This window comes from Triturus cristatus, chromosome 7 (assembly GCF_964204655.1).
Source record: "Triturus cristatus chromosome 7, aTriCri1.1, whole genome shotgun sequence".
In the NCBI taxonomy this organism is placed as follows: Eukaryota; Metazoa; Chordata; class Amphibia; order Caudata; family Salamandridae; genus Triturus; species Triturus cristatus.
This window is the reverse complement of record NC_140590.1, coordinates 345,867,208-345,884,443: the sequence shown is the minus strand read 5'-3', so window position 1 is coordinate 345,884,443 and position 17,236 is coordinate 345,867,208. Positions and strand designations below refer to the sequence as shown.

General features: G+C 46.9%; 1 protein-coding gene and 1 pseudogene across 2 annotated transcripts in view; both read right to left on the bottom strand.

Annotated features, from left to right (window-relative positions):
* The window catches only part of PRKCG (protein kinase C gamma), a 1,134,441-nt gene that overhangs the window by 1,071,670 nt on the left and 45,535 nt on the right, over window positions 1–17,236 (bottom strand). The window lies entirely within an intron of this gene.
* Window positions 1,881–3,558, bottom strand: LOC146809629 (18S ribosomal RNA; annotated as a pseudogene).

Below are 17,236 nucleotides of genomic sequence, written 5' to 3'. Positions count from 1 at the left end.
CAGGAAGTTTTTCTCCCTGATTTCTTTCCTTCTCCTTCCTTGGATGAAGAAAGGAGGTTGCATACTTTAGATGTTAGGAGAGCTCTACTTATCTGGCTAGAAAGGTTGAGCCTTTTAGACAGACTGAAGCTTTGTTTGTGATTTTTTTTGTTTTGCGGGAAAGGTGATAAACCTAGAGTTTCATCTTTAAGCTGGTAGATCAGATTCCTGATTGTTAAGGCATAGGAGATTGAAGGTGAGGTCTACACGTGTCTTCCACAGTGGGAGAATTGTAAGGGGCTTCAGTAACTGAAAATTGTAGGGCAGCCACATGGTCTGACTCCTACCTTTGCGAAGCATTATGAGCTGTCAGACGTTTCTTGCATAAATGATGTTTCTGGTTACAGAGTGCTCTCCTCTATGATGTGATGTTAAAGGGGATGGTTTGTAGTCTAATTATTAAAGCCTGGTTCCGTTTCTTTGTCACTTTTAGTTGTCCTTGTGATTTGCTTATTAACTCTTAACGCAATGAATTCAAGCAAGGGAGGGGCGTACAGGTAATACTTCTATTACTTTCTGGTAATGGCATTACCATAAGTTCTACTTCCTTGCTTTAATTCATACTCCCTCCAGCTCTCCCAGTGCAGAACAACTGACTAGTGGGTCGGTTGAGATCTTGGTTAATGTACAGGAGGAACGGCATGGGGAGGGGCTTTTTATTGTGTGGTTGTTCGGGGGATTGGTGTCTGGGGGAGGCAGAGAGGCCTCTACTGTCTTGAATTAAAGTGAGAAAGTAGGATCCCATTACGGAAAGGTAATAGACACATTTCTCCTCCACCTGTGTTGTGCTATTCCCTTAGTTTCTTCTTTTTCTAATGTTTTTTCAAAGAATTATCTCAAATTTCCTGAGGAATGCAATGTTCTCATTTTGGGCATTCAGCTAATGGGAGGGGTTTTAACAGCCAGGGTTGTAAGGCTAGTGTTCCCCTTTCAATTTTTTCTTCAAAATGAGGACACTTGAAAATGCCTATCTAATAAGGTAATTTGGCTACCATACACTACAACCAGGTAGAACGCCTCAGGTTTATAATTTTTATGGCTGAGTTCTTAAAGTGCCTTCAGTAGTTTCTTCAAGGGCTTTTGCTGAAGGTGAGTATGAGAAGTAAGGGGAGGAGTGTCCTGGGGACTTCAATGTCATGCCCTGCTCACAGTGATTTAAAAGACTGATAAGCCACAAAGTTAGTGAACAATGTGACAAATGTAAACAATAAAGTAAATGCCAAAAACATTTTAAGAGATTGGAATGGCAAAGGGCTCTGCAGGAAGTTTCACCTTGGCTTTTATCAAGTAAAGAGATGGCATCTAAAATATCTGACTTCTACTTGTCACCAGGAAGCTAAATGAACAGAGAGGTGTTCTCTAGGTAGATGCTTAGAAAGCAATGGACTGTGTAAGCAGCCTGTCAGGGTGTACTGAGTTCACTTCGCCCCAGTCCACAGTCGTGCTGGGAGAAGGGGCCCCTATCCCCTTCCCTCCCAGTGAGGGGCTGGGGTGGCTGCCAGGAGAGAATATGACAGACACAGCAAAGCTGCTGCTAGGGGGCTGTAGCACAGAAAGCTACCTGCCAACCCCAAATGTTCCCAGCCAATCCTGAGCTGGTCTCCGCACATCGCCATGGAGAAATTGCATCATGTGAGGGCAGGGTGCGCCCAGGCAGCAGTCACATGGAGGGGATCCACTGGGCAACTGACCTTTCTGTCATATTGAAACCTCTGGGCAGACTTTACGAATCCCACCGGTTTACCTCAATGGTTTCACACCTTCATGAACTCTCTCTTCAAATTTCTTTTCAACTTTCCTGTAGGGTACTTGCTGGCTACTGATCACACACCCTTGTCCTTTAATGATCATTCTGCAGGTTTACCTATGAACACCCTGTAACAACTTTTATTTCCTTTAGCTAGTCAAGCTTGATCGTCATCTCAGCACTCTACCAGGGCCGATCGGATGATCTAACTAAATCATTCAATTGGTAGTAGAGATGGGCGGTGTGTACAATGGCTACAGACATAATCAACATAAGTTTATGACCTGCACTTACTGGTAATTCCTTGTTTCTGGTAAATAATTGCATTCTCCAAACCTTATAGCGGGTCTAAGTGTGTTACCCACACCTACCGACGAAGGGTAGTCATATGCTGATTCATTCAGTGTAGTGTGCATGCAACCCCAGTCATGTAAGCCCATCACAGACTTGTTATTACTTGACCTTGTGTAGCTGAATGCCACTTGTCCCTATAAGAAGTTGAACACCGGCAGCGGGGGGTCACATGACTAGTTTGCATGAAGAATTCTTGTTTGTAATCCGAATTAACCAGAGAAATTGTTCCAACTAAGAACTGACATGCACCACCACGCACAGAATCGAGAAACAACTATGAATCTGCCAAATTTCGAATAAAAATAGGCAACAGATTCCACTCCTGATGGTTCCCTTCCATCAATTCCTTTAAGTTTCAGCTTTGCAACCATACTCCAACCGGAACCCATAGACTTTGTTTTCATTGAAGATGCTCGTCAGGTCATGGGAATTACGCTGCTAGATTGTTAGTCTGTATTGTTTATGGTCAGAACTACAACAATATCTCAACGTCTTAGAACCTCAGAATTTCATTCTTGAATAATGGAAACATTCTTGGTAAATGCTTTTGCTGTGGTTTGTCTTGTGTCAGGCCAAAAATGTCACCTCTAACGGCACAACGCGAATGCCCTGGCCATCAGTCTTAACCATGGCCCCAGTTCTGAAAAACAACAAAATAGAACCGGAGTCCTATTCCATTATGCCTGGCTGAAGTATCCAGGTGACCAGGCTTCTTTGAACACGTCAATATTTTCAAAGTAAATGTTTTGGACCCTCAGGACACTCAGTTAGGAGCATCAAGGGGGCACAGAGAGGCAAGAGCTGGGACAGGCGTTAGATCGCCTCACAGCGGACTGCCAGCTCAAACTCAAGACTGAACTACAAGCTTTCTAAATGCAGTATTTTTAACATGCACTATTGGAGCTGGAATTACTGTGCTGCTGCTGGCACCAGACTTGCCCCTCATTCCAATTACAAGGCCTCGAAATAATCCTTTATTGCTATTTTTCTTCACTACCAACCCGAGTCAGGAGTGGGTACTTTTTACTGCTGCTGCCTTCCCTGGATGAGGTAGCCACTTCTCAGGTTTATTCTCTAGAATCGAACCCTGATTCCCTGTTACCCATGGTAAGGACAGAAAGTGCCATTTAAAGCTGATAGGGCAGACATCCAAATGTCTTCGGTTATCTAGAGTCACCAAGGTGGCCAGAAGACCCTGGACTGGTCTTGGTATGATAAATGCATGTATCTTGGGAAATCTGTGCTTTCCGGCAAGAATTAGCTCTAGAGTCACCACAAGTAACAGATGGAGCATTCAAAATGAACCATGATTGATTTCATGAGTCATTTGCAGTTTCACTTTACTGGCCATCTGTAATTAGTGGTGCATGGCTTAATCTTTGAGACATGCATATGCTATTGGAAGGATCAACCAAACAGCAACACCTGCTGGACGGGAGGAGGAGCTGGGTGCCCATCCTGCAGTGACCTACACACCCCTCAGGAGCCTGCTGAAGAAAGCCCCAGTCTGGTGAGAACAAGCAGACCACAAGGGGGGCTAGAGTAACTTGTGCCTACTAATCTGGAGAAGGCTATCCTCCTTTTTTATAATCTATGCACACTGAGTGTCAGAGGCCATAGGCGCAGCGCACCCATCCCCCTGGAGTCTAGGCTGGCTAGAAGAGTCAAATGAGCTCTCATCAGGACTTTCAGGGCAGCCTGGCCATTTGGCCATAGGAATTCATGGAACTCAACAATATTTAATGGGTTCAGAGTGAACAGGTGCCTGGGCTGTGTTTTATGAAAAGGGATCATGCTCACCCTTGGAAGAACATGGACTCTGAGGCCCAGATTTTCAAAGCCCAATCTGGATCTCAGTCAAGAGACTGCCAGTGGGGCCTCACGGAGCTGTGACCTGAAGTCCGGACGCACCTTTTCATGCCAGCAAAAGCAGGTGAAGCCCTCCCAGGGCCTGCATGACCCCACCCCTGGCAGTTTATGATATGGCAAGCCAGAGAAAGGAGCCCAGGGCCAGCAGCTTATACCCTAAGGCCCACTGGTCTCAAGCCCAGGGCCTGGTCAGAGCTTCTTAACCCAGGCAAGCAGTGTGAGCCTTCGCGGGCCTGCAGGACCCTGTCCCAGGCACTTTGGAGCCCAGCGGGCTGGAGAATGGAGGCCAGGGCTTCAACCAACCGGCAGGCGAGAGCTCTGATCCAAGGCCTGGTCAGAGCTTCTTAACCCGAGCAAGCAGAGAATATCCATCTCAGGCACTTTGGGAAACGGCAGGCTGGGAAATGGAGCCCTGGACTACCATTCAAGAACCCACCGGAGTTCTGATCCAGGGCCTGGTCAGAGCTCCTTTACCAGAGCAGGTAGAGGATGCCTCCCCAGGATGGTGATAACCCGTCCCAGGAAATTTGGGACGTGGCAGGCCGGAGAACAGAGATTAGGGCCCACCAGAACTCTGATCCAGGGCCCAGTCAGAGAATATAACCCAAGCAGGCAGAGGATGCCTTTCCTGGCTGGTGGGACACTCTCCTGTTGGGACACGGTGGGTCAGAGAAAGGAGCCCCGGTGAGGGGGCTTGCACCCCCCCCCCCCCCCCCCCCCCCCGGGCCTGCCTGAGATCTGACCCGGGCACGGTCAGAGCTTCTTAACTTGGCTAGGCAGGCAAGACCTTCATGAGCTGGCGGGAATCAGTCCCGGGCACTTCGGGACGCAGAGGGCTGAAAAACAGAACATAGGGCTTGAGGCTTCTACCCACCTGGGCCAGCCTGAGATCTGACCTAAGGTTGCATGCCTCCTCAATATAATATGCCAACTCTTTCTCGTGCAAACTTTTTCAAGGTTTGAGTTTGCTGTGGTTTGGCTACTAAAATTGCATTCCCAGTTTGCCTGTGAACAAAAAACAACAATAATTATTTGCTAAGTGCAATGATGGGAAGGTAGATTGAGTGGCTTATCGAACCACCTCAAATGTATTCCCATACATAATATAATACTTTATATATAATTATGTTTAAGGTGGTTTGACTTCTAAGAAACATGTTCATTGAGTCCTTGAAATCTGTTTAACCTACTTAGGAGTATGCGTGACCAACAATAGTTCAGGCAGTAGCCCTAGAAAAAAATCCAGAGTTGGGGTGCTGGTATCAATATTACACCAACTAAGGTGTCTTGATCTGTTTTCCTCCTACAAATAATCTTTTTTCCATCGCACTTCAAAATTAGAAAAAAATGCACTTAATTTGTGCTTTCCTAACTGAAGACATTATGTGAAATAATTTTTTTGCAGCTATTTAAAAGTTGTTTTGTGTTAGAAAAAACCTGACATCCTGTAGCCTTCCCTTTCACATGCCCTGCATCCCAGGAAGATTGTCAGATAGTTATCTTTACAAAATGCCCTTACTTTGCAATCAGATAAAGAAAAGTAAACACCAGACTCTATGTTAAAACAATTAGCAGCAATTTGTCAGAAGATATAGCCTAACAATGTTTCTTTATCTTTAAAATCACAGAAAATATGATATTATGAGATATATCATTTAAAGGCATCTTCTGAGTACCAGCATGGTTGTTTTAGGTGTGCTGCATCACCCCATCATCCCTGCCTTCAGTGCCAATGGGTCCACGACAACCATATCTGTTGGAAACGGGTAGCGTGGTGCAGAGCGGGTGGGCCAAACTCTGGAGGAAATGTGCAAAGCATCCACGCAGTACACACAGGCGACACACAAGGCACCCTACAAAAAGAGAGGCTACACAAGTTTGTGTGAAAATAACTTTTGTATTGTCAAAACACAGTATGTTTGGTAATCTCTACACGGTGCCAACTGGCGCTGGGTCAAAAGGTATAGGAGGGAATTATATACAGGGCCGGGCCAATCGGACCCCTGCCAGAACTATTGCGACCTCCAAATATAACGAAGGTATGTGAGGAATAAAGATACAGTCCCTCAGCCTCAATCCTGCAATAAAGTCAACTCGGGCATAACCTTAGGCGTTAGTCCGGACCACCTGTAATAAAAACATCATGACCTGACCATATCCCTTAACAACCTGAAGGTCCCCGGGGGCAGGAAAGCTGTAAGGGGAAAATTTAGGCAACCACCTGTGGACTTAAGCATAGCAGGCAGGATGCATTCCTCCTTAGGGTAAAACGCCAGGCAACATCACATTAGGCATTAACAGATGTAAAGACATTACTCTCGAGCCTAAACCTGTGGACATAAAAATTAGGCAGAGCTCATGAGGCAGAAATCAGAGTAGGCAGGACATTAACACATCAAAACCTGGCATCTGAACATAGCGCTGCACATAGCAAATTACTAGCACTTCAAATAGAGCATTTCAATACAGCGCTGCACATTACCAACTATTAGCGCCTCAACTATGGCATTTTCAACAAGGCGTATAAACATAGCGCTTCAAATAGGGCAGTTTAACATAGCGCTGCAATTCAGTACAGCGCTCAACATGGCATACCAGCCGGACATTACCCAAGGCCTTCCCTTGGAGCATTAACAGTCACGCAGGGGTATAACCTCCCCTCAGGTGGGGTTACCCAGTGTCCCTAATCGGGGTTGCTTTGGTGATCCTTTAGCCCCCAGGCTATCCTGTTCCATAGGCGCTCCGCAAATGCTACCACTGCCCACTCTCCGGCGGGGCAGTTGCGAAGGGTACTTGGACTCAGTCCCGGTCCGTGCTGGGGGGGAGCACGTGGACTCCATAACATATGCAGCCGCTCACAACAGCTGCCCTCTGCCAAGGGGGCAGCTGGGAAGACTAGCAGTCCACCTATGATGGCCCTCTTAAAGGGACTGCCGGGGGCGGGCACCGACAACGTGCCCCGTTGCCCCCTCTCCACCACCAGTCCCACACGGAGCCCCTCACTCACCGAGCACAGACGGGGTGGCTCCTGACGTCTTCACCGGTCTTCACCCGGGCCCTCACTCACCGGGGATCTCGCCTCTTCCAGCCTCCTCTCGACGTCGCGCTTCACCCGTGTCCCTCCCCTGGGGCCCGGGACTTCGTCATGGAGCTGACGGGGCTCTCGCTGCACTCAGGGCTCTCCTCCGCCTCCGGAGAGCCCCCACCACGGAGCGAAGTCTCCGTCGACATTGGCCAGCGTGGGGTAGGCTCCCTCCTGGCTCCTCGTCCTTCGCCCGGGCTGCTTCCTGGTTTCTTGCCGGCCGGCAACCAATCCGTGCGCGGCTGTCGTGGGGGCGCGGCCGATGACGCGGCCGGGGCTCCTGTTGCCGGGCAATGCCTCCCAGCGTTCTTCAGGCCCGCGGCGGTGATTCCGGCGGCGACAAAGTGCGGGGAGGGCACCCGCTAGTATAAATAAAAAAACACCGCATGGCGGCACACACACGGGGTGGGCTCCCGATGTTGTAAATATGCGGTGGCGCCACAAATGCGGGGTGGGCACCCGCTTAGTTACAGGAGCATGCCAAACGCCGCCATTACGCGGGGTGGGCTCCCGCTGGCGTTAGAAAGCATGAAAAGTGCCGCCATAACACGGGGTGGGCACCCGTGATAAAAATAGGCACACCTATGGCAATAATGCGGGGTGGGCTCCCGCTTTGACTAAGGCAGTTCTCCCAGCCTCCTAGCGCTACGGGGGCCGTGGATATAGGGCTTCCCAGGTGCTAGGTAGCAGGCAGCTGGGATTCCCACACTCACCAGCAGGGCACAGTCAATTAGAAATGTAGCGCTCACCGGATATAGCGCTCTCCTTCCACAGGCAGCTTGTAAATAGCGTTCTCTTTCCGCAGGCAGCTTGTAAATAGCGCTCTCTCTCTGCAGGGACTGCAGTCCGTGTCCCACGAGGCGCTTGCTGGTTCCTGCGCCCTTGGTTGAGGGTTTCTTGAGGGGGGGAAGTTGCGTTGGTGGCTGACGGCAGACTAATTAGTCTCTGCCGCTCGTCCCTGGGTTCTCCTCCCGCCAGATCAGTGGGTAGTTCAGGATCCCTCACCCAGCTTAAAAGGCAGCACGTAAGTCCTGTCACTTCCAGCGGCATAGGTCTCTGACTAAGCCCTACCACCTAAAACTCATGCGTAGGTCTCTCCAGGTCTGCGTTGCCCCAACTATAGCTTTCCCTCGCCCTGTGGACAGTAGAGGGGGGTAGATAGGCTCAGGGGCCAGCACACAGGCCCATGTGGCGGTAACCCCTGGCAGCAGGTCCCCTCTCTCTCAGGTCCACCCTCTGACTGAGCACATGGCAACCCAGCTCCGCCCTTTATACGCCCCTCACCCCACCTTCCAGACAGTGCCAGAAGCTTCTACAAGCGTCTGGGGAGACTGGCTCTAACTGGCCTAGGGGGAGGGGTAGAGCACCCTGGGTGCCAGGCTTCCCTCCAAAAGCTGGGGTTGCTGGGAAATAACCACTAGACTGTTAACCCAGCTCAGTCAAACGGCGCAACCACACAGCTTTGGCATCCATTTTAAAAATGACATATTTAAAATGGGGAAAGTCAGTCTGCGTACATTATCACACAGCTTCAATCTTTGCATTTACACATCATGCGATTTCCCAGAAAAGGGAAAAATTTCAGGGAAAAAGGGCCAAGTCCAACAATATCCATGCCAGGTTTTCAGGTTAGCCAGTATGTAACTAATTTCCAGTTAAATTCACTGTATGAGAATAACATTATCATGACATTATTTGCCATTTTGTGAACTGGATTCTGTTTGTATTCCCTCTGACTAGGATAATAGTATGTGTGTCCTAAAAATCTCCTCAAAATAAGTCTACTGGAAAAAATAGGTGGGGGGCAGGGTAAATGATGTGTAGCGTGTGGCGTGTCATAGAATCAAGGCTCATAGATTAATAAAAGGAGCGATGCTGATAGATATCGCCTTTGGGACAGATTGGCTTTGCCAATGGTTTTAGGGTTGCTCTGCAGCAGCCCATATGCTGTGCAGAGTAACTAAAGAATTAAAAAGGGCTCTAAAGCACTGGGGGTGCATCTTTTTAGGCATGCACAGCACACATGCGCCCACCTACGAAAGAAAGCGGGCACCTTTTTTTATTTCTATTTACCTATCCCAGTTGAATCACTCAAGAAAAAGAAAAAGAACCATATTGGAGCATTTTTTTTTTAAGCGGGTGGGAAAACAACACTGAGGGCTAGGGTGGGGCAGAGACAAGCAAAGGGGTGAGAGAAGCAACATCAAGCCAGTGGAGGAGAAGCACACAGGCCAGAGAGCAACGCGGGGAGAAGAACTTGAGGGCGAGTGCATTACAGAGGGGGTGGAGAGAAAGCACTTGGACAAAGCTCAGCACGGAGGGGGATAGAGAAGCTCAGTAAGGAGATAGCTGAAAAACATGCACTCTAGAGGAGTACTTAAGATATAAGTAGATCTCTAAAAGTGAGTAGTGGAAGGACACGAGAAACTCCAGGGGATGATCAGGCACAAGATGGACAAGTGACAATATTGCCAACCGATGGGTGTGCTGCTAGCCCCTCTCTGTTCTTGGTAAGTCCAAAATATGTTTTTTGCAACCAGACAGCTGTGCTGTTTGGTAGCCTCCACCTAAAAAGCATGACTCAGTATTGAGATAGTGGTTTGTGCACGGAAACACACACCCCCTTCAACGTACCTTATTGACAATCTATTGGATTGGCGAACAAATTTGAAAAACAGGCTCCTTTTGTGTTCAAATGTATTTTCAAGAAACTTTTAAGTACATTTAGTACATTTATATAGTAAGTATTTCCTTAGTCTGTCTGAAGTGTTGAAGAGAATGGTATATGAGTATGATGAAATACATTTACAACAAAAGTGATCCTCATCACCCCAGTGTTCTGGTGTACCCAATTCACAGTATGTCAGTTGCACGCTAGCTGCACCAATGAATGATGCATGCTTCTCCTAAAAGAAATCCATTACAAAGCAATATTCTGAAATTGAAATAAAATGCGACCCCCTGGAGCGCAAACCTCATTCCATGTGCCAGCTATGGCGAACCCTACAGACCTTCCATAATGAGAGACAATGAGCCAATCAGAAAGGTCGTTAGCAGCAAGCATTCGAACACTCCAGTAGGAATCACAGTCCTGGCATTCGATTGGTCCGCAACAATGTATTGATTGAATTTACATTTAATGAAGATGGCTCTAGGAAGTTAATGGTCCCAGAATGCCAAGATACAGGGTAGGGGAAACTGGTTTATTTTTTTCAATGTCGCACTCTGAATTTTGAAAGATATGGGAACAAAGGAAATAGGAGAAACCAATCGGCCCTGGTCCACCGCATTTCTTCAAAGAGTCAAGTAGAGACTGGATTCCGTGGGCAAAATTATACAGCAGGTGTACTGTCCTGGTTCATTTATTGGGGCACCCTAAATTGGGTATCCCTGTGTAGACTGGGACTGTGAGCCTGATAACCATAAAAATGTGCTGTCATCAGCGCAGGCGTAAACCTTTCTAGTTCACACCTTTGCTGAGGATAACATGTTATTGAAAGAGGGAGCCGTAGCTCGTTCTTTTACTTGAGTCAGGTAAGTCTCAGTGGGTAAATGCATCTGCCTGCAAGCTCCATACACCCCTCCCGATGAACTCTCTAGGTCGCACTAGCTCTGTGCCCCCTTAAATGTGTTCCATAATCAGTACACCTTCTGTTTGCATCTTTTCCCCTGCACCCACATCTGTATATAGTATTGGAGCAAAGGCATAGGGATTTCGCATCTGTATATCACGCACCCACGTGCAAATACAGGGCACACTACTTTGTTACTGTGCTGGCACAATACATTTTACATGGACATAGAAGCATCTGTGCCCACTTCTGTATTACCAGTGTGCACAGGGGGTGCAAAAAGTGGGCACAAATGCCTGTTATGCCTCAGCGGCTCAATGTATAATATGCCCTAGGTTTCTTTCCCACATTCAGGGGCAGTGTCACTAATCTCACCCAGTATCCAGACAACAGTAGGAATGCAAAATGTTATTTGAGTATATAGCTTGCAATAACATGCTCTATATGATTTCAGCCAATAGAATCTAACAAAAATAATGAAATTTAGAGTTAAACATATCATATGGACAAATCAATAAGATAAAGAAAATTCATAGATGCATGTGTGCATACGTGTTTCATAAAGCAGTACAATTTGCAGAATTTAGCACTGCATCATTCCAGCCTGAAAGAGAATTAAAGGGGTAGGTGTTCCAAGGAAATAGGGGAGCATTATAGTGCCTGGTGGCCCATAAAAGACTAAGAGTCATGAAGGCAATATCAGCAAGGGCATATGGGGCAGAGTGCAGAGTAGGCCTGGGCGGAACTCACAGAGTTACCCAAAAGCTCCACAAGATTCCGCAGAGCTCCTCGAGCGGCAGAGATGTGGTGCGTCACGCTGCTCATGCTGATTTTTATTGCCAAGAGCTTATCCAGTGCTGTAAGATCAGTGACAATGTCACCACTCAGTGTGCCAGAGGGTGCTACTTCTTTATGCCACTTGAGTAGATTTTCTACTAGAGCAGCTGCTTTCACACATCGAGCAGCAGCTTTCGCAACATGAGTGGTAGGCACCTGCCGCAACCGCTGCATTAAGAAATCTCGCCGAGAGGTGGTCTATCATGTGATTTTCTCGCTCGCACTTGCCAGTTTACCATTGACAAGCCGTTTGTGAGAAAAAACTCTGCCATGCGGCGGTTGATGGAGTTTTTCTGAACTCCATGCTCCAAGCGGAGTGCGGAGTGAGAAAAACTCAGTGAACTTCACCGGAGGGGCGGAGTTTACCACCCACCCCTTGTGCAGAGAGAGGACTGAGCTGAGGACAGACAGGATTTAAGGTGTGCCTTTGATACATTTTAGGAGTACATTTTACCATTTGTGGTTTTTTAAAGTTTTCTCTTTGTTGTAATTACTACACACATAGATTTAGCTATTTGGAAGACCTCAAGTCCTTAATTGTTTGAAAAATATTCAATAGGAAAAAGTTCAGAAAGAGTAGACTTTGGGTCACCCCCTTTCAGAGCTTGGCCTACAAATGTTTTTCACACCAGTGCTTGAATAGGCATCAGTAAAGGCCATGGCGTTTTGAGGATGATAGGCACCATAAATGACCTACAACCCAAGGAGGTCAAAAGGCTGGGTAGAAAATACTTCTATTTAGAAGCCAGAGTAACTATGTTTTTTCAATTATATTTTCCTAAAAGGATAAGACACCAGCTCCAGGTGCTCTGCTTTATTACTAGACTGCTCGTCAATAAGGATGCAACTCCAAGATGGGCCATGGGCAGACTATCACTCCTACCCAGATTAGCAGAATTTGTCAGCGGTTCTGTCCCTTATTTACATATAGGGATGTCACTTTGGATATTAGACTAGACTATTGCCCCAGTCCCATAAGGTTATAAAAACTAAAGAGAGAATTATGTTCCGCACTATCTCTACAGCTGGTCAACATGCTTCTGTCTAAGTTATTGTCAAGTATGCACAAATGCTTCCTTAAGGTTACTGGCCTGCTTGGAATGAATCATCCTGCTCTATAGTATATATAAAAGTGTTTCGCCGAGATGCAATTTGGTCAAAATACACATGGAACCTGTGTTCAAGAATCTTGGTGCAATTGAACATTGCTAACATTTATTCTAATTATAGTATCTGCACCATTGATCCTATATTCTTTTTCGGGGGGTTATGGATCTTTAGTTTTATGACTGGCTATTTTATGACTGGCTATTCTGCAGCCTATAATAGGACTATTTTCTCACATTTATATTTTGCCAGTGAACAACATGTAGTTATTTTGTTGGACTGCAGTTGAAATATGACTTCACAATTAAAAGACAGGGTGTGCTCTTTGACGTATTTACTTTGCTGACTCAACAATGTTTTAATTGTGAATTTTGTTGATTGTTGTTTCTGAAATGCATGCTGTTCTTGTGTCTGAATCTGTCAAATACAGTGCTTTTCACGAATTGCTCTTGCAGGGTAATTTATTTTACATTGCGGTCATGATGAAACGGTGATGGGCTTACTGCTCTTTGTGTTCTCAAAGTGAAGCAGCATGGCTCACCGGCTTTCTTAACCCCTTCCCCGCTCATGACGGAACCGCTCCGTCATGAGCCACGGTGGCCGTGTGCTCATGACGGAACGGTTCCGTCATGTCACGGCCGTTGGCGGCCGCTCCGCCTACGCGGCGCTGTTTCCCCGCCTGTGCGGGGGGACAACGCAAATGGGCGGAGTCATGACGGAACCGTTCCGTCATGAGCACAGCTCAACCGTGGCTCATGACGGAGCGGCTCCGTCATGAGCACAGCGCCACCGCGCTGCCCCCCCCCGCACCCCCCAGCGCTGCGGCGGAATTCCCGCCGCAGCGAAAGGGTTAATGATGCTACAAAATACCGTCCCTTTGCCAAAAGGATGTACTACGCATTATTTTGCTGTGCATGCTTTTTAAGTTCACCCCTGATACAGCAAATTTTATATCGGGACTCCTTTTCATCCTACCCTTCTTTGAGAGTACAGCTTAAGTCTGCTAATGTAGTCTTTTCAGCAAAGGGGCCCTACTACCAGCGCCCGTGCTACTGTACCCCAAGATGTTGCTTCACTAAAGGATCCTAGGGCAGCTGGAGACAAAGCACACAAACTTACTCAGATCTTTTCGTTGCTGAAATCCAGACCTAATAACTTAACCAATGCTTGCTAATTGAATGCATTGCTGAGAAAAAGCTCACATTGTCCATAAACTTCTGGACTGTGCAATTTAGCTATGACTAGAACCGGTGACAATCATACTCATGTAGGTATCTGCAGCAAGTGCTTTTACCCACTGAGATTTCTAACTGCGATTAGAGCTCGAGCCTGGCAGGCCATGTGCGGATCTTTGCAGTGGTATATTATTCCATTGAATTACCACACAATATCAGGGATGGTGGAAATAGGGAAGTGGGGGTGCTGCAGCACCCCCTATAGAATCTTGCAGAGGGTCGCGAGGAGAATAAGCAAGAAAGAGACCTTTGAATTATTGTTTTATATTGCTTCATGTGGTGTGTCTATCCTTTGTAAGATGAAGGTGGTGTTTACTTTTCATTTTCTAACTGCAGAAAGGCTGTAGCACGGAAGAAACACAGCGTTTCAATAGTTGTACATGAACTATACAAATATTTCAAAATATATCAGTAGCAAGGAAAGTAGAAGTGAGGCTTGGGTGTTTTTCGTAACTCTGAAGTGTGATGGAAAAAAAGATTTCATTAGGATCAAAACAACAAAGGCACTGCACAAATGATAAATATGTACTGGAACCTGAGTTTCACACGTCATTGTTTGTGTGCCATATATGTTTAGCAGTAAAACTATAAATTCAGTGTCGATTTCAAGAGACCAGTTTAATGGAGAATGTGCTCTTTGTAAATGGCAGTACTCTACCACACCATACTTTAGTCATATATTTGGGACAATATAGTCTAAAATGTGCCTCTGGACAAAAACTAGTCCCGAACCATATTCCTAGTCAACTGGCCTTGCTCATTTCCTTCACTTGTTCATTGTGTAGCCCTGGATTTTTTACTATCTATGTGACTTGGTGGCGTACCGTTGATAGCCGCACCCCCGCTCTGACTATGGTTCCGGCACAATTGAACAAGCATAGCTCACTGTAATATGTGCAAACAACCAAACCTAGGTGACGTACTTCAGTGGATAGCACTATCACTGTATCGCTGCTACCATATCAGGTTGCTCATGCACAAATCTCCAGCACCTGTCACCTGTTGGTGCCACTGGTTGCAGATTCCAAAAAAGCTATTAACAATAGGAGGTGCACTGAACACAGTACAAATAGTCTGTTTATTGCTTTATCAGATTCTTCTTTTGTTCCAAAATTTGTTCATAAAAACAGCCTACACGTTTCGTTCCCTAAAGGAACTTCATCAGGGCTTATACCTCGGTTTGTCATTTTTGAGATATAATGGAAGTCGCTGGATATAAAGATCATCCAGGAAAGTAATACTGTGTGCCATGGCGATGCGGGAAGAGGACACGGCCACGGACTACGGTGGCTGTATCTTTCCCCCCTGACCTAAAGGATTATTACTTGCGGGCCATCCTTTGATATATTCAATTCCTGGTTAATGATACAGTGGTTTTAGTTAACCATTTAAATCGTAAGAAACGTCCCCTGCATTGAGGATTATTGTGTTGTACAATTCAGCATTTCGATATGAATCCACTTTAATAGGTGAGGATCCACTCAGTATTACTTTGCTGGATGATCTTTATATCCAGTGACTTCCATTATATCTCGAAATTGACAAACCGAGGTATAAACCCTGATGAAGTTCCAAAAGGTTGTACCTTTAGGGAACGAAATGCGTTGCCTGTTTTTATGAACACATTTTGGAATAAAAGAAGAATCTGATAAAGCAATAAACAGACTATTTGTACTGTGTTCAGTGCACCTCATATTGTTAATAGCACTGTAATATGTGCTGTCATTTCATGTGACACCAAGTTTACACTGTAAACTGTTGCAAAGGGCTGCAGTTGTCTTTCTTCCATCTGTATCTCTTTGTCTGACCTTTTTTTAAAAGCTCTGATTTATTTTTGTCTGCAGTCTCTCCTTTAATCTCTTTTCCTTTTAATCGGTTCGTATTGATTTCTATCTATTCCTCTATTATTTTCTGTGCCAGAGAGAGTTGCTACGGTTTATTTTTATATCTTTTCTGTTTTTCTGTTTTTCTGTTTGCTCTTTGGTATTTTCCACTTCTCTCCTCCCCTGTCCTTTTCTTGCATTGTCTTCCTTTCCAATATTCTTTCCTTTCCCCTGCCCGGCCCCGTCTCCTCTTTTCTTTGTGTTTGGTTTTCTTGTGAGCACAGTCCTGCTGGTCAAGAGACAAATGCTGCAAATTGTAGGGATTCCCAAGCGCTCATGAAAGCAGCCTGAGTCCTGGTCATCTCCCGATAAGAGATGTCAAGAAATGGCAAAGCCAATAGGTCTATTTTGGAAATGGCCATTCTTGGGGGAATTTACCCCAAAACATTTCCCTTTTTCGTACTAGTCTTTGCCAACTCCCTCCGCATGACTGTAGGAATCTGGGCACCTTCCCACTGTACTGCAGAGGGAAAGTGTGCGCATCTGCCTCACCCACATTGGGTCGGGAGTGCGTACGCAATGGGTTTAGGCCCTGTACGTCTGTGCGCCCTGTAAACAGGCACACCACATACCTATGGCAGGTACAGTACTGACTACTAGTGGGACATAGCACTGAGTGTGCCACCCACAGGATAGCCTGCCAACCCTGTATCTGGACTGCCATTATAGGCTTGTGGGGCGCCATGGCGCCCCTGCCCAGGGTGGCATCACTTACGCCTCAGCCAACAATGAGACGGTCATCCCATACCATGAGGGCACCCCCCAGGGAAGTCCTGACAAGCACCAGGGGGTTTGGTAGGCTGAAGGCCAGGTGGGGACATATGGGTGTTCCCTGCCCAGGTAGTAAGGAACCCCCCAAATGGGTCTTCCCTTTGCTTGAAGTTCAGCTCTTCCCATGGGATAATCCTTGGGTGTTGCTGATTCTCTTGTATGGTCTCGTGGCCCTGAGCACATCTTAACTGTCAAGGCAGTGTGGAAGTGTGTGTTTCATCCTACACAGAATAGGAAGAGGCACTGACATGATGTTCCGAAACAGGGGCTGGTCTGCCAGCGCAAACCTGGGTGTGCGCACCGGCCCGTGTGCTGTTTCGAATATGTGCCCAGCCTGCTGCTGCAGGCTGGAGCATGCGCCCTGGTACCTATGGCATTTGGTATGGGTTCCCGGCCTGCCACTGCGGGCTGGTGAGCGCTTACCTGCATCCCCAGTGTTCTAGTATCTGAGGCAGGCCTGCCCTTGGAGGCCTGTGTCCATGCGCTTGCATCCATGGTGCTAGTGGCAAGGTGCCGGTCCACTGTCGCATGCCAGGTGTGTGCAATCGCCCCTGCAAGGGGTTCAACTCAGGTCCGGCTGGCCCCAGTAGGGTGGTGTGCACGCACTCGCACCAAAGGTGCTAGCTAGGGGTGGGTGGAGCTCACGGAGTTGCACTACGCAGAATTTCTCGCAGTTGCATAAAAACTCTGTTAAATTCCACGTAGCTCCGCTTTGACCTACCAAAGGCTGCTGCGCTGCC